The 18292-nt window shown below is 41.9% G+C and overlaps 1 long non-coding RNA gene across 3 annotated transcripts in view; it reads left to right on the top strand.

Moving 5' to 3' along the window:
* The first annotated feature begins 1080 nt into the window (after nt 1-1080).
* The window catches only part of LOC117462800 (uncharacterized), a 32508-nt gene continuing 15296 nt past the window's right edge, over nt 1081-18292 (top strand). For 2 of the 3 annotated variants that reach the window (XR_004553842.2, XR_004553841.2), the window contains exons 1-2: nt 1081-1230; nt 10547-10641. This is a non-coding gene — a long non-coding RNA (uncharacterized lncRNA). Of the gene's footprint in view, nt 1231-7777; nt 7971-10546; nt 10642-18292 lie in introns of those variants that run through there. The other variant, XR_004553843.1, reaches the window with a different exon arrangement.

The following is an 18292-nucleotide window of genomic DNA, read 5'->3' as shown; positions in this document are numbered from 1 at the left end:
CGGGTGTCGATACAGTCGTTTACAAAAAGTTTTGAACTTCACTGTTTTCAAATTGAAAATCATCCATGAAATTAAAAGAGATAAACTTAAATGAGACGTATAAATCCAATACAATATGTAAACAGAATATAAACCTGTCAAATAAGCTCATTTGAAATATCCAAGTTCTGTGACTATATCTGTGGTTTTGTTTTTATGATCATTTTGAATTTCTTTGATTGAGGGTGAACACTCATAACCTATAACAAACACATTGCAATACATGAAGTATTTTTTAGAAAGTTATCATTAACTGTTCTTATACATTACTGCAGTTATTAGCTAAGAGCTCATCCTTCTCCTCCAGTCCCTAAGAAGAATTAGTTTCAAACAAAACAAAAGTTTTGCTAATAAATAGTGTGTTTCTTTTCAAAATTGAAAAGAATACTTAAAACGTTTGATTATAAATATTATGATGTGAAGAAAGTTTAGCTGAATGTTATTGCTATAAATAATTAACGAGCTCATTGGTTGACTGCAATGAGTCACCACCAAAACAGAGCAAAAACGATTATTAGGCAGTATGTGAGCATATCAGGGCTGCTATCTCTTTTTGATGTGGCCCTTTTATCATCTGTTGCCCAAGTCCACCCAAAAAAGGTTAGGAAATAGTTATAAAATGTAATATATTTGGAATAAATATCTATCTAGTATCTACATATCTATCTATCTATCTATATCTATCTATATCTATCTATCTATCTATCTATCTATCTATCTATCTATCTATCTATCTATCTATCTGCTGCTACTGCATTTGAATACAAGGTGAAGAACTGAAATTCAAATGAGCTTTATTGACCATTTCAGAACAACACAGTATTGCCAAAGCATGTTGTAAGGTGCAACAACAAAAACCAAATACATGAATTGTAAAAGTAAGACCACTTAACATACATGTTAGAGAACTCTCCCACTGGGAGTGCGCGCCTTTTGGAATTAGTCACGCGGCACGCCTCGCATAGTAATGGTGGTTCGCGCATTGAGCTTGAACTTGACCGTAGGAATGCGGCTCGTGGGAAAGCAGGCTGAGGTGCCCTCCTCTATTCATGGAACACAGGTCGGTGTCAACTCAGATTAGCATAAAACCCAGCCTGCTTCATATTAAGGCACGAGGGCTCAGGCTCGCTCTCTCTCTCTTTCGCATGAACCCGAGGAGGAACTAACAGGTCCCTGCACGAGCCTGCTGTGGTAAGAACTTTACTGAATTGATACATAAAGTGTAGATAATGTTTACCATGCAATGCCTGTCCTCTCTCGGGCTACTTTAATGTTTATACAAAATGTCTGACATCTGTGTGTCGGCATCTTAAAGTTATGAGTGATTTTGTTAATTGTGACATTTCTGTACAATGTTGACTTTTTTGGGACTAGTTGCAATTTCACGATTATAACTTGTTTGCATCGTTTTATAAACGAAATGTATTCTTTTCAAATACAGAATAGGCTATTTTTTTGTATGTGTTCGAAAAAATGCTACATTTAGTGATGAGTAAAAAAGTACTAATTTCTTTATACAATTTATTTTTTCATGACCATCTCTAATTTCGTTTTTATTAACCATCTAATGAAGATAACTTTTGTATGATTGCACACAGCGTGTATTTTTGTTTAATGTCACTTGGTTGAAAGGTTGAATTTCCAGTGTAAATGTGTAACAATATTTATCCGAAAATCACAGTCCATAACTTTTATTTTATTTCTCAGTACTGACATTGCACACAAAATTGAGAAAGTGTATTATTCTAAAAACGAATCTCCTTTGGACAAAATGTTGTATTATTGGAAATATATTATTAATCTATTCTTAATGTTGTATTTACAAAGTCTCTTTCTTTTAAAAATCAGACAGTATTGATTTTTAAATATTTTAAACTTGTTTTACTTATATTACTAGTCTTTAATATGTATACCTTTTTAATTGGAACATTCTGTAGCTTAATATCAGAGCAGAACAATGGTTGTAATTATTTTTTAATTACACATGTGTAATTTTTGGATGACTCAGTCACACAGGCCAGACTTGAGCCTGATGCTGTCTTCAGTTACATCTTTTCAATCTAACATGAGGCCTTGAAGCTGTAAAATGAGACATTAACACCAGTGTTCATAAAAGAGACAAAAAGAGAGGTACAACATGTATATATCTCAGTTACAAATCATTCTCAGTTATATTTTTAATTGCATTATTTACAAACAGCAGACAAACTGAAAAAAACAATATAAAGATAAATGAACATCAATATCTGCTTATTTAAGATCACAGTGATGACAGTATTGTTTAAAGGAAACCATCCCATTAATTTCCCATATTTTAAAAGTATATACAATTATATATACACTTAATTTCTTCTATGATTCTTTAACAATGAGTAACAAAAATTAAGAAAAAACTCAGATAAAAGATAACGTTCTCTTCAAAGGTCAGCTCTGCACAATCCTTCAACTTCAAACATATTTAGAAACGTTAAATGAGCGAGTCACATTTATATTCTGATACAACTCACTGAACAACAAATGCAACAACAAACCGTCAAAAACAATTTAATTATTTTTCTTCTGCTCTAAATAGCCACTGTTGCAGTGAGAAGAGCTTATCTGGTCCTAATTTTAGGATGAAGCCAAAATAAGATCTAAAAGCTAATAAAATCAGAACATGCCGTTTAAAGAGATACTGCTATAAACAAAATGTTATGAATTAGTGTGAAAATAGGTAGAGAGCAGACATCAAAATAAGTTTATTAGGGTTTTTTTTACAGCTCAACAACTACAGTGTTAAACGACTCTTTTGGCTTTTCAATACATGTTATAGTGTGTTGAGTTGATAAGAGTGCCTTTTATTCAGAAAATATAAAATGTGTTAACATTTCATATAAGGTAGGATGTAGACCAACATGTTGTAATAATAAGAAATGTCACTTTTCAAAATCACATAAAGAATACTAATAGTCTATTATCAAGAGCATGGTGTTACTGTGTTGTCAAGACATAATATAACTTTATCATTTTGTAGCAGTGTGAAATAAACATCAACACACTTTTCATTTAAGTGTTCCTCCACTGTATCCTGTTTTTAATGTTCATGTTCAATAATAATAATATTAATCATATAAATAATATTAACACATTTACTATTTTAGTATTTAACTTATCTACAACTACCACACGTTTTTAGCTCATAAGGATTTATTGTATTAAAACAGTAAAGCTGTTCATTTTTAAACAGCAGTGTATTGTTTGTTAATAGTCCTAAAACTTTTCAATGAGTATCATTTTATTATTTAAGTACGAATATTTGTATTGCATGAAGAAGATGATTGGCTTTTACATTACAGATGTAAAGTGTATTCATTTACATTCATAAACTTTGTCTGCAGCAGAATAGGTTTTAGGTTTACTTTTTTATTTTCCTCTTTTTTATTTGTTTTCGTCACTTTGCAAACGCATACAATGTGTGTAATTAATTAATTAATACAGTTCCTTATAAAACAAGGTTACATGTCACTGTAAACAGTCATGTTCCTTCTCACCAACGTGTGTCGCTGTTTCCTGCTGCAGATGCATGTTACTGTACACTGCATCTCTTTACGCCTTTCTGTGTTTAAGTTCTAACCCGTTAACATTAATTTCCCTTGCTCCTGAAACACACATTATGTTGGTGTGTATGTGAGAAATGGAGACAATATAACCGACTGAATTTATTATTCCAATGTCACAAGTCGATCATAAACAGGCTGTAAAACACCTGCATGCAGCATGCAAGACCTACAGTAAATTGCTACATCATAAAGTGCCTTCTTGGATTATTTCCTTCTTTATTCAAAGGTTAGCATCTTTATCCCATATAGCCTACCACAAGAGAGAACACGCCAGCAGCAACAAGCCCAGACTTTTCTTACCTTCGTATCGATTTGAGAACATTTGATCCTGGATAATAGAGAATATTAGACATGCTTCTCCTGACGTGAAAAATACTATATGTTGTAAATCTATCAATCCTCCACAGTAAATTAATAACAACACAATCCCATCCATGTTCAGCTTCTGTAAAACAACAACACTCAGACTTCTGAGTTAACAAAAATACGTATTTTGAGGAAAATAACACAAATTCGTTTTTCCAAAGAAAAACGATAAAAAGAGGATTTTTTAAAAGAATTATAATTATGACATTTATGTTTTAGGCTGCATTATTATTAACCACTGCATTAACATGGTGGTGCATCTGGCTAACAAGCGGATTTTTTCGATGCGATTCTTATTTCTACTTCAAAACACAAAACCATGCAGCAACATACAACCTGCTGTTTTATATTCCCGTTTATTTCCCCTAAATATCATAGGGCCTGTTTGACACATTTGATAGGCCCTGGGTCTGTATTCCCTCCTCCTCCTCCTCCTCCTCCTCCTCCTCCTCCTCCTCCTCCTCCTCCTCCTCCTCCTCATCATCATCATCATCATCATCATCCTCCCTCGCCTCGCCTCTCTCACTGCTGCAAACGCTGCTCTCACACTCCTGTATGATCTGCTTTATCCTGCTTTATCCTGTTTTATCCTGTTTTGAAATAGAAATAAGAATCGCATCGAAAAAATCCGCTTGTTAGCCAGATGCACCACCATGTTATCTTTGAGTTGTGAAAAGCGCTATATAAATAAAATGCATCATTATTATTATTTATCCGGTAAGAGAGAATTGTCTACATAATATTGTTCGGAGCTCTTCCTTAATGCAGCGGGTTCAATCTAATATAAAATTAAAAGGAAAATCGCTAACAGGCGTTGTGTTGCACTTTTGCCACGCATGCAGGCATCCCTCTCTCTCTCTCTCTCTCTCTCTCTCTCTCTCTCTCTCTCTCTCTCTCTCTCTCTATCTCTCTCTCTCTTTCTCTCTTCTCTCTCTCTCTCTCTCTCTCTCTCTCTATTTTTCTCTCTCTCTCTCTCTTAATATCAATCCCAGTTTATGGATGGAGTGCAGAAAGGACGTATTTTGGGACAAATGACAATTCAATTAATTATAGACTTACAAAATCCAGAGAATGTGGATGTATTTTTGTAAGAAACTCAAGTAAATTGTGAGTATATTTGGCAGCTTATTTCGGTGTTTGCTTGTACGTTAGGCAATCAGAGAAATAAGAGAATACAATACATGTCGTAAAGACCAAAGCCTGAAAATACTTCTAAAATATGTTTATTCTTGTAGTAATTTATGTAACTGATACATTGATGCTAATATAATGACAACACATTTTGAATGCAATATTACAGCAACATTAAAGCATGTCAAATGTGCCATATGCCTCTTGAGCAGCGCTCAATCCATGGGAAAAATCCTACAGGTTTTTTCTCATCATGCATGCCAATTAGCCCGCATTAAAGTTTATGCAAACTGCAGAATATTTAATGAGGCTCTTCGCTGCCATGTGCTCATGTGAGAAGTATTCATGTAGTGGTAGAGGAGGGGGAGGAGGTGGAGGAGGAGGAGGGGGAGGCCCCGGGCTGCAGTGCAGAGTTCAGCAGGGAGATATTGTTGAGAGCCTGGGAAAGTGTAGCGGGGCTGACGCCAGACTCTGTTGTGAGGGGGGGGGGGGGGGGGGGGGCACCCCGAGGATCCCAGACCTGATTGTCATGTTAATTTCTCCCGGCACGTTGTTGAACTTGATGTTGACTTCTTTCTTTTTTTGGAGGGTGAGAAAGGGGGGAGTTAAATTTTCCCTGTCACTTGTTTGTGGGAAAATCCATCTGAGGACACATAGACGCGCGCACACACACGGACACCTCGTAATTTGCAAGCAATTACCACAGTTGACTGAATGCACTTTATCACCGGGAATTAATAGTGTATAATGTAATGTAATGTATTTCTGCAATAATTTGATTTGCAACTAAACGTTATAATGCATTTTAATACAGGGCTGCTCTGGAGTGGTTAGATTTGATTTAAGTAAAGGCAACAAATGTTGGAGACAAAATGTGGGCAATATTAAGATTTGAGAGTTTTAAATACAATTTAGAATTTAAACACTATAGTGATGGTGGGTTTATACGTTTATACACGGGTACCTTTATTATTCATTACAGTGAACACATGGCTTGGCATGATACTTTGCAAGCTACAAGAAAGGGATGCACGTGTACCCAACGCCCTGGTCGCGCATGCTCAGGAGCATTGAGGGTTGTGCATCCAATCAAAACGAACACTGCTCTCATGCCAATGTAGAACAAGGATTATATTGTGTTTCTTAAATAATTGTATGTGCCTTACTGCTCTTCTTAACCCGCAGTGACCGCACACTTGTGTAAGTTCAATTACAGGATGACAGTCAGCAGCAGAGGCCACAGCTGATTGCATCTTCTTATAAATGATGCAGAGTAGCAGAGGATTCATACAGTAGAGCTGGACCAGCAGCAGCCTGACAGCAGAGCACCTCCATACTAACAGATTGCCCATGCGCAATAATCAGATATGTAACTGCTATCTGATGCAAGCTTCGTTTGGAAACCGAGACTGTAGCTCGCTGCTGCTCTTTTATGGGTTTACCTGCACACACACACACACACACACACACACACACACACACACACACACACACACACACACACACACACACACACACACACACACACACACACACACACACACACGCACGCACGCACACGCACGCACGCACACACACACACACACACACACACACACACACACACACACACACACACACACACACACACACACACATAGCACCTTTTTAAATATCCTTTTCAAACTTTAATAGATATTGGAAGTTGCTATTCTGGTCTTGTCTCTGTTACTGGCTTCTTTTATCATAGTGTGTGATTGTTATCTCATGTATTATCTCATCTTCTCAGCCCAGATATCTATCATATTATCACAATGGATAAGGGGCTGTATATTGCCTGAATATGCTATCAGGGGTTTAGCCATATAGGCGTGGGCCTTTTCTGCACCTATATTCCTCAGCAGAACGGCGAGCCTCAATAGTTAGATTATATTAAAATAAAATAAAACACAGCAACATTTGTTTAACTAAACATGGCTATTGTAAGTCATTGTATTCTAATAATTAGCTAACATGCAGCCAAAATCAGGTTATATGAAAGAGTAGCACGCAATAGGCTTATTTTGCTGATGTTTCCAAATGCGATTCTATCACATCAGTAAATGTCTGTTCTCTCTAAAGAGCTGATTGTACAATATCATGCAGCTTATCAATTATTATATAATAATTTGGATGGTTGTGTTTTTAGCCTTTTGTTTTGCTTCTTTAAATGATTAAATGATATCCTAACCTTAAATGAAAATGACTTCTATCATTTTAGCTTGTGATTTCAACCGAAAAAACTTAAATGTGAATGTGTCCGTAAATAGGTGTAGCTACAAAGCTGACATTTCCAAATCCTGAAAGTTTAAGAAATATCAATTTTAATTCTCAATAAAACAGCCATTTCTCTCAAAATGTCATCCACCCAGCTCCATCTTCAAAAAGAAATAATTACGCACTTCACTTTATTTTACGGCCAACCGCCGAATGAGGACATCTGGGAGAGTTAAGTCCTGATTGACACACACTTTAATTCATTTTCAAATTGGCGTTAATGATTTCAGATTCCCGCCTTTCTCCCTCTTTCTCTCCCTCCCTCTCTCCCCCCCCCTCTCTCGCGCTGAGGCGGAGTTTATCCCCTCTGCTCAGCACGTGGACTCTCTGCACTTGTCAGTCGCAGCTCGCGTGTGTAAGGGAGAGGACACAGTTGTGTAGAGACACAGGACACTTTGTAGCTTTTATATTCTGCTCTTTTACAATATATACTCTCATCGGGAGCGATCAGCCTTTAATAACACAGAAACAAATCCAATCCGGAAATTGTTGGAGGACATGGCTGTAGTGGAGAGGAGTTATAGCCTAGCTGATGTTCAAGTAAGTGGGATGCTGGATTTATATAGGTGGTAGATTATTTGGTTATAACTTTAATTCTGATTAGGAGGTTTTTAATGTGTTCCATCAGATTGATTGTGCTTTTGTGGTTTCCAGAAATGTAAATTATAGCTGTGACATTACTGATGGCTGTTAGATGGGAACTTTGCTTGCCTGTTAGGCCTGATGCGGTATAATAGTGGCTCAAATCTGGAGCAGTGTAAAAGCTCAGTGTTTACCACAGGCAACATGCACCCCTGGAACAATGTAGGCCTACGTTTATATATTACAAAATTACTGTATACTGGTTTTGATTGGGTTGCAAAATGACCGAAAAAGGTGCCTGCAATTGTTTTGCTTTGCCAATTCAAATGCTGATTGAGCACTAAAGTAGACTCCTTGTAGAGCAACACTGCAAGTTTGATTTGATATAAAGGTGTGTGTGTGTGTGTGTGTGTGTGTGTGTGTGTGTGTGTGTGTGTGTGTGTGTGTGTGTGTGTGTGTGTGTGTGTGTGTGTGTGTGTGTGTGTGTGTGTGTGTGTGTGTGTGTGTGTGTGTGTGTGTGTGTGTGTGTGTGTGTGTGTGTGTGTGTGTGTGTGTGGCTCTCAGTGCAATGTTACCACATGCAGGCTCTCTCGCACTCTCTCTGTGTGTACCGGAGAGGCGGCCCCTTTAAGAGACGATGGCTTAGTTTGTATCTTTGGTTATCTAGCTGTATGAGTTTTAATTTCATAAAGCTAGAGAACCGAAAGTACGAACTGACGCCGAGCACTTCGGATCCGGGGGCTCCCTCTCGCCTCGGCGTGGAGACGGAGAAGATGCCGGGGCAGCAGCGGCGGTGGCGGCGGGAGGAGGAGGAGGAGGAAGGAGGGACGGATGCTGAGGGAGGCTGCACGCCGCGAGGAGAGGAGTGCTGCACACCGGTGTGATTTTAGTGCTGGTCGTCCTCTGGTGGACAGGTGTCACCTGCGTGTTTATGAGGGCGTGAATGTTGCTGCGTTCAGGGTTCGCTTTTTGGGCATCGCGGTGATGCTGGGGCCTATTGAGGATCAATACATCTGCTCAACTTTAGCACAGAAGCTAGTGATGCATGTGAGAAAACATACTTTAAAAAACACAACGCGTGCTCTTGTGTAGTTGTCATAACTGTGTGGGTGTTATAACATTAACACCTTGAGGGGTAAGACAGAAATAGTTAAAGGATCCCTGTGATTGGTCCATCCATGACTCACGTGACTGTGTTGGCAGCAGCAGCATCACATCGGTTTTGAGATCTCACATGTTGGTTATGGTGAGGGTTTTATAGGCCCACTAGTTGCCTTCATGTATGCCAATACTTAATGTGTATGAATTAATCCTGCAGAGCTGCATCTGCATGTAGACTCCCTGACTCCTCTGATACTGAGTGTATTTCCTTTAAGAGTGCTGTACGCTAAGTGATGTCCCCTGGCTGTAATTTACTTGACATTAGGAGTGTGATGTATAATTGGATGCACATGTACATCACTTGGGTACAAGATGAAGGCTTATTAGAGTTTAAAAGACTGGTCTATTGTGTGCTAACATGCAGGATAAGAACTCAAGAACAGTGTTTTTGCATCATATCAGTGTCAACTATTGTTTTAGTTATACCCATCCTGACCCCGGAGGGTACCACACATCAAAATCAGTAATTTAGAGCCAAAGAGGCTGTACATCGACAGGCGTTTCCAACGTGCTTTCATCACTGAATCCAAGTTAGACACGGCAGATATGCTCAAATTTGTGTTCCGACGGATGGATTATTTTTATGTTTGCCTGCTAGATAAGAACAAAATAGGACATCGGCTCAGAGTTTGATCTATTCTTAGAGCAGAATCAGCAAGCCTAGGAGATGACTGAATATCCCTGAAGTCCCAGCATGCTCTATTTAGACCATGACTGACAATATTTGATGTACACCGTTAAACAAGGGAGCTTGGATCTTGTGTGTCTGTGTGTGTGTTGTTGAAGGTTTCATGAAAACCAATATACAGTTTAAGCCAGAATACATTATTTGACCGCCATGTCCTCCAGTTTTTATTAATACAAAGACATTTAATCATTTAAATATTATAAGATTATGCAATCTCTATCTTTTTGTATGATTCCACACTTATAGTGAGTATTTCTTGAATGTATCCTCTCATAATAGCCTAATTTGTATACAACATTTTCCGTGTTCAATCATGTATTTCAGTAGCTAAGCAACTGTGATACTGCCCAGATGAAGCATGCTCTATGCTATTGTATTGTGGCATTGTTTCCCACTCATTGAGCCTTTTCCATCACGTTTTACAATTTTTAATTTCGAGCAAACACTATTATCAAGTTTGACTTATTGTTCAAGCAACTGAAAATAGGTTTAGCCTCGCAGAGAGGCAAACAAATGAGAAGTGCCAAGGAAAATACAAGTTGTAGTGGTCTGTTAGCTGCAAGGTCAACCAAAATGCATTTATTTTCACTCACTCGCAAGCCACATATTTATTCCCTGAAATATATGGTTTTGTTAAAATGAGTGATTTCACACACACTGATTCTCTTTTCTTTTGTCTTAAAAGGAACATGTTGACGACGTCAGCCATGAAGTTTTCATCAACTCAACATGAAGACAAACTGCCACCAGACAGGAGGAGGAGCAACAGTCAGCATGCAGGTACATATTTTAAGAACACATGCATATAGAAAGAAGTGGTTCAGCTGTCATATCTGTATGAGCCAAAGACTATGATTTAGCTAAATGCAAAGCATCTCACCTGTAATGTATTTTGTGTTTGACATTAAGTACATGAAGAGGCATGTTGATGTCGGACTTTAGGATGCAGGAGGCTTGCAGTTTTGATAGGAGAGTCTTGAGTGAACACATTATGGTGGTTGATTATTGTCCATATTGTTGTAGTTGTGAGGATGGTTGTGGGTGTGAAATAGACAAGACCATAACATGCTGAGCGTGAATTTTGAAACATTGGGGATTTTATATTTTTGTTAATCATAAAGAATGATTTTTAAAAGAAAAAATCCTCATTGTCTTATTCAAGCGAAAATACGTATTGAGAGGGACATTTACTGCAGTTTTATTTGCGCACAGTGTTAATGTCAGTTTTATATAATTCTGTTATATATCTGAATATATTTACAGTGTGGAGCTCAGTGTGAACGCGGTGATTTGAGCGAGTGAAGGAAGTGCTCCATGTTGAAATCCATCATTCCTTTGAAGTATTAACATTTTTTACATTGCACATCAACCCCCCATCCTCTTCACACACACACGAACACACACACACACACACACACACACACACACACACACACACACACACACCACACACACACACACACACACACACACACACACACACACACACACACACACACACACACACACACACACACACACTTCGCTCTTTCATTCACATACATTCATCCCTTTAAACACTATGATCCTATTTGTCAGGTAGAGTGTGTGGTAGGTGCAAGGGAGGTGGCCGTGTAATCTTTGCTGCGGTTCTTTATCCCGTTAGGAGAGCAGAGGCGAGGTTTGGACCTGCTCATGTGGAAAGAGCGTTTGGGTGGCTCTGTCCTTTTCGGCCTTAATTCCTCAACGAGTCACCCTCCCCTTGTCCACAGTATCCCTATTATTGTGGCCAAAGTAGCGATTTGAATAAAGGTATGCCCATGCATGATTTAGCAACGGCAGCAGTGAAGTCAAAATGCCTGAAATTACCGTACATTTCAAAGAAAACCTTTTTGTACGAGCAGTGCTTTAAGATGTTTTTGGTTTCACCCTCACATTAAAATGAACATTTTCAAATTCTGAGGTTTCTAAGAAATGAAAACCGGAGCCCAGGAGATGCTATTTCAGTTATTTCGCAACACCGAAACAAAACACTCCTAGCTTTGGGGTTGTCAGTATGTTCCCTCCAATTTATCCTTTAATAGCTTCGCATTAGGGACCAAACAATAAGTACATATTGTTAGCAAGGTCAAATTTTCATGGTTGCACAACCTTGAAGCGCAGTTATTCAAATTTAGTGTGGAGTTCTTTTAGTCGCCCAGATTTTCCCAAGCTTTATATTAGCATATGCAAGGGCCGGCCTGTGCTGCTGTTTTCTAAAGTGGATGTAAATTATAACCTCAGTATTATACAGGCTGATAGGAGATAAATCTCTGCAGTAATGCATTGCAGCGAATAGAGGTGGGGTGAGGGGGGTGCAGTGGGGGGGGGGGGGGTGTTGAAGAGTGTGTGTGTGTGTGTGTGTGTGTGTGTGCGCGCGCGTGTGTGTGTGTGTACTGTACAATAGCCAGTGGCAGATGGAATACAGACTAGCAAAGCACTTGCTAATAGTCATGCTAAACTCTCTTTTCACTGGTTTTAGTTTCATCCGATTTTCCACCACATTTCGGGAAATAAAGGAGAGATTTTAAGAGTGAGATGCATAGAAAAATAAATGTTAAGACAGTTGCAATATTGGTTTAACAGTTTTGCAAGTGTGCACACTTTGTTTTAAAACAAATATTAACACAGGGAGATTACTAAGTCGAAATTTGCACTTGTGCGGTCCAAAAGGCTGAGAGGCTTCAGGCCTCACGAGCAGAGTGGAGATCTCTTTGGAATCCCTATGCAAACTAGGGCTTGAATAATGAGATGTATTTATGAAGGGCTGGGAAGGGGGGTCCTGCTTTTGAAAGCCAGTAGGACGGAGCCTGAATGGGATGGAGGGAGGAGGGGGGAGTCGGGGGTGTGTGTCGAGGGGGTACAGGGGCCCCCAGCAGCCCAGGCCTCGGCTGAGGCAGCTGTGAAAAGGGGTCCCGTCTTTTTCCCACGCCCAGCAAGACGTGAAACACTGCCGCAGCTCGCTAGGGTCAAGTCCCATCGCTAATATATACACACATACATACACATGCATGCACACACACATAGAGGGAGAGATGTGTGTGTAAAACTTGTGCAAATTAACAAGCTGTCTGGGAAGCTCTGTGACATTGGGGACACCTGCTATCCTCCCAGAATGCTTTGCACGATCATCTGGGGCCACTGGTCATAACCTAAACTTAAAATTAAGTTGAGGATTGAACATTTTCCCGTTTTCCTTTCTTTCTTTCTTTTGCAATTTGTTTGCATTTAATTTGCATTCTGTTCTTTAAACATTTACTGTTTATTTCAAAACAGCCACTGCCTAATATGTTATTATTATTATTATTATTATTATTATTATTTGTTATTTGTTCATTCTTAAGCGTACTAATATCTTCTTTTTTTAAGCTTTGATGCCAAAATATTGAGGCGGGTTTTGAGAACAAATTAAGGTTTTACTTCTGCAATTGTTGATGAGTCCATTCGCCCAGTCTGTGGAGACAACCTTGGCCTTGTGCTTGATCCGAGACCCTAACTGTCAACTTGGCATTGTCTGCCTGCACACACACACACACACACACACACACACACACACACACACACACACACACACACACACACACACACACACACACACACACACACACACACGCACGCACGCACGCACGCACGCACGCACGCACGCACGCACACACACACACACACACACACACACACACACACACACACACACACACACACACACACACACAGCTTGCTTCAAGGGCACACAAAAGAAAAAGATGTAAACATGAAATGGAGGAGGGTCGGAGGAAGATAGGGCAACTCTGGAGGAATGTTTTTGGAGCTGAACTCTCAGTGTGACCTTCTGTCCTTCTCTAAATACGGAGCCGAGAGACACAGCGATGTTTTAGACCATGAATGCTGATCATCTCTTTCATCAGCAAGCTTTGCAACATTTGTCATAAATTGAAAAGGCAAAGAAACACGTAAGCGTCTCACACTTATTTGGTTCAATGCAAACCCAGGTTAATTTAGCTAATCATTCCACATTTTGTATTTGTTCCAGTTTGTTTAATCAGTGCAGCATTTTTAACACAGCTTTCTGACATAGCGTCCAGCTGCCTCCCCCATGAAGCTGGTGTCACACCCATTCCTTCTGTCTCTCTCTGTACTGGCACACCGATAAAAGCGGTGCAGCACTCAGTTCCCTCCCCGTCCCCGTTGCACCAGTCCTGCACAGAGCGGTGTCACACTAATTCGAGTCCCCCTGCCTGATTCAGATCCTTTCTTTAATTCCACCCTCTAAAAAAACACGGCTGCTATCTATTTGAGTGTATTAGCAAGCGTCCTCTCTTCTCTCTCTCTCCTTTCTCCTGCCTGTCCCTCCTTCTCTATCTCCTTCTCCCCTCTGTGTTGTCATCTTCCCTCCTATTCAGATGAGTTTCAAATAGATAGGGGGACCCTTCTAATTAGCTCTGTAAAGATGCTTTGTCGCGGCCAGTGTGGCCACCAGTGTATGCATTGAGAGGGGATGTGTGACAGCCAGTGTTAGCATTGAGACAGTGTGTATGGGCCCTTAATGAGGTTTGTTAGCTGAGTGTGTATCCTGCTGTTTGAATACACCCTCGGCAGCCTTTGAAGGATCAGAGATGAAGAGAATGAGGAGTCTTTTAGCGTGGCAGGTTGCAGAATGCAGATGATGCATTATGCTCAGCGTGGTTTCCATTTGAACAGCAGATGAGAGGAGAATAATGCTTTACTTACGCGTTGTCCGTGTAAACTGTGGGAAATGTACCTGCTCATCACACGTTGGCAGGGATTTTCCGCTACAATAAAACCTTCTAATCTTTATTCCTAATCTTTATTTTGATAACCTGTTAAAGATGACAAACTGAAGGTAGAAAAAGGCAGTTTTTTATAAAATATTAGCTCAACATTAATCAGGTTTTGAATGAATAAGGTGACACTTTTGGAAAGTCAGCTAACAGTTGTACTGATGAATGGGAGGCCGGGTGCAGAGAGAGCGATTTGGCTCATCATTTGTAGTTATAGCCTCACTAAAGAACAGACGGCCTGTCATCATCATCAATCATTATAAAGCAGCTGCTTAAGTATTAGACATCTTAATACTTTAGTCAAAAAATTACTCGCATGTCATACATTCAGCACAGTACAATGAAAACAATAATTGCCCATCAAACGTGAGCTGTAAGAGGAAAGAAATATGTTTAAATGTGGGCAAAATGCAGAGGAGGAAGTGGTGGTTCAGATTAAAGATGGCTGGAAACAGATGAGAGCCAGAGGTGCAGGGTAGAGAGGGAGAGAGGTGGGGAAATGAGAAATGAGAGATCGTATGGAGCCAAAGAGCCGACCTGCTCGGCCCGCCTGCTGCCTCAGAGATTGTAAACTGTCACTCAGGATACAGACAGACAAGCAACACCGACATCATTTCCCCATATTACCTTCTACCACTGAAACTGTTGTCCATGCAGCCCCTCCTGCTCTCCTTCTTTCCCATCCTTTACTCCTTTTCTACTAGATGCTTATTGTTATGCCCAAGCACATGCATGAATATGAACTGCCTGATCTATTTCCTCTATCTTCTTCCTCTCGCAGCTCTTTCACTACTTTCTCCAGGTTTTTATTCCGTAGATGAAATGATTCAGCTTGCAGTACGCTCTCCCCTCTCATTGTTCGATGGTTCGTTGCCTCTCCATAGGAGGGAGAGAGTGTTTGGGCTCTTTCCCCTGTTTTACCAGTTTACCAGTGTAATCCTTTACACCGGCACAATGAGCTCTCGCTGCAGCCACAGGATTCTATTAGGCTCCCAGAGAGAGAGCTCCTAAACATTTCCTGCTACCCCCACCCCCCTCCTCTCATCACCTATACTGCCTCATGGCCTCAAACCCAGGCAAACTGATAGCTTCCTTTGTACATTTTAAGCAGAACCCCCTTTTTTTTAACCAGAGGAGATTTTACCTGTCTTGGAAATAAAGGCAGAATAAAAGCTTCTACATTACCAACGGCTTGTTAGCGCTGTCAGCTTCACTCTCAAAACAGTGTTACTTTACAACCAAAGAGTATATAACAAGCAACTGCAAACAAGCAAACGCTTGTTATTGTCACAATTCACATTTTATGTCACGTTTGTAGTTTTGTCTGTGTTGGTGTTGTTCTTGTCTTTGGGTTTCCTGTCTTATTGTGTTAAGTGTTCACCCCCGTTTCCTGCCTGTCTGCTTTCTGTCTGTTTCCCTCCCTGATTACCCGATTGTGTTCACCTGGTGTCCTTGTGTTTCTCCTCCCCTGCCCGGCTGTTTCTCGTTGTCATGATTACCCCTTCTTGTATTTAGTCTTGTCTCTGTCTGTGTTCAGTGTTGGGTCATTGTTTGTTGGTGACTGAGTTCACCGGAGAGTGTTCTGTTCTGTGTTTGTCTGTATCCTTGGAATAAAGGGTTTCTCAAGAGTTATCTGCATTTGGGTCCTGCTTCCTTCACTCATCCGTGACAGAATGACCCAACCAGGAATGGACCCAGCAGACAGCTTGTACGAGGTGAAGTACAAGCTAACATGCTTGAGGAATGACTTTCGATATGCCTCCAGTACGGAAGAGAGGCAGTCAGTTATTTCTGCGGCACGCCAGGAGGTAACCTCAAGGCCCTGGTTGAGGGAGTTGCTCCCCGAGTGGGTGGAGGACTTTTTGGGCAGCGTTGAGGTCAAACCTTTTTCCCGGCCTGCTAGCTCCAGGCATGCTAGTCCCCTACCTCCCAATTCCCAACCTGACACCATACGTCTCGGCGTGTTCCGTCTGGAGTCAACCTCTGCTTCTTCCCCAGTTCCTGCTCCTGTTCTGGAGTCATGTGCTGGAAGTCGTCAGGCTTATGGAGGCCCACGGAGTATTCAGGCGGCTGCTAAGAAGAGTCGTCGCAAGGCCAGACAAGGAGCACGGGCCCCAGCAGCCATGGTTCCAGTCCCAGTACGGGCCCCAGCAGCCATGGTTCCAGTCCCAGTACGGGCCCCAGCAGCCATGGTCCCAGTCCCAGTACGGGCCCCAGCAGCCATGGTTCCAGTCCCAGTACGGGCCCCAGCAGCCATGGTTCCAGTCCCAGTACGGGCCCCAGCAGCCATGGTTCCAGTCCCAGTACGGGCCCCAGCAGCCATGGTCCCAGTACGGGCCCCAGCAGCCATGGTCCCAGTCCCAGTACGGGCCCCAGCAGCCATGGTTCCAGTCCCGGTCCCAGCAGCCATGGTTCCTGCCCCAGTGCAGGCTCCCGCAGCCATGTTTCCGGCTCCGAGGCCGGCCCCAGCGGCTATGGTCCCGGCTCCGGGAGCGCCCTATACGGCCGTGTTTCTGGCATCGAAGCTGGAGCTTATAGACAGGCTTCTGGCTTCAACAGCCATGATTCTGGCTTCAATTCCGGTCCCTGCAGCCATGGTTTCAGCCCCAGTTCTGGCCCCAGCAGCCATGGTTCCGACCCCAGCTGCCTTGGTTCCAGACCCAGAGCTGGTCCCAGCTGCCACAGTCCCATCTCGGGTTCCCTCCTCTGGTTCCTCCTCGAGTCCCCTCTTTGGTTTCCCTCTCGAGTTCCCTCTCGAGTTCCCTTCTCTAGTCCCTCCTCTAGTCCCCTCTTTAGTCTCTGTTCGAGTCCCCTCTCTGTTTCCATCTCAAGTTCCCTCTCCAGTTCCCCCTCGAGTCCCCTCTCGAGTTCCCTCCTTTAGGCCCTCCTCTAGTCCCTCCTCGAGTCCCCTCTCTAGTTCCCCTCTCGAGTTCCCTTCTCTAGTTACTCTTTTAGTCCCTCCTCTAGTCTCTCCTCTAGTCCCCTCTTTAGTCTCTGTTCGAGTCCCCTCTCTGTTTCCATCTCAAGTTCCCTCTCCAGTTCCCCCTCGAGTCCCCTCTCGAGTTCCCTCCTTTAGTCCCTCCTTTAGGCCCTCCTCTAGTTCTCCTCTAGTCCCCTCTGTAGTCCCTTCTCGAGTCCCCTCTCTGTTTCCATCTCCAGTTCCCTCTCGAGTTCCCTCCTTTAGTCCCTCCTCGAGTCCCCTCTCTAGTTTCCCTCTCGAGTTCCCTTCTCTAGTTACTCATCTAGTCCCTCCTCTAGTCTCTCCTCTAGTCCCCTCTTTAGTCTCTGGTCGAGTCCCCTCTCTGTTTCCATCTCCAGTTCCCCCTCGAGTCCCCTCTCGAGTTCCCTCCTTTAGTCCCTCCTTTAGGCCCTCTAGTCCCTCCTCGAGTCCCCTCTCTAGTTCCCCTCTCGAGTTCCCTTCCCTAGTTACTCCTCTAGTCCCCTCTGTAGTCCCTTCTCGAGTTCCCTCTCTGTTTCCATCTCGAGTCCCCTCCAGTTCCCCCTCGAGTTCCCTCCTCTGGTCCCTCCTCTGGTCCCTCCTCGAGTCCCCTCTCTAGTTCCCCTCTCAAATCCCCTCTCGTGTTCCCTTCTCTAGTCCCCTCTGGAGTCCCCTC

This window comes from Pseudochaenichthys georgianus, chromosome 17 (assembly GCF_902827115.2).
Source record: "Pseudochaenichthys georgianus chromosome 17, fPseGeo1.2, whole genome shotgun sequence".
Taxonomy (NCBI): domain Eukaryota; kingdom Metazoa; phylum Chordata; class Actinopteri; order Perciformes; family Channichthyidae; genus Pseudochaenichthys; species Pseudochaenichthys georgianus.
This window is presented reverse-complemented; position numbering and strand designations above follow the sequence as displayed.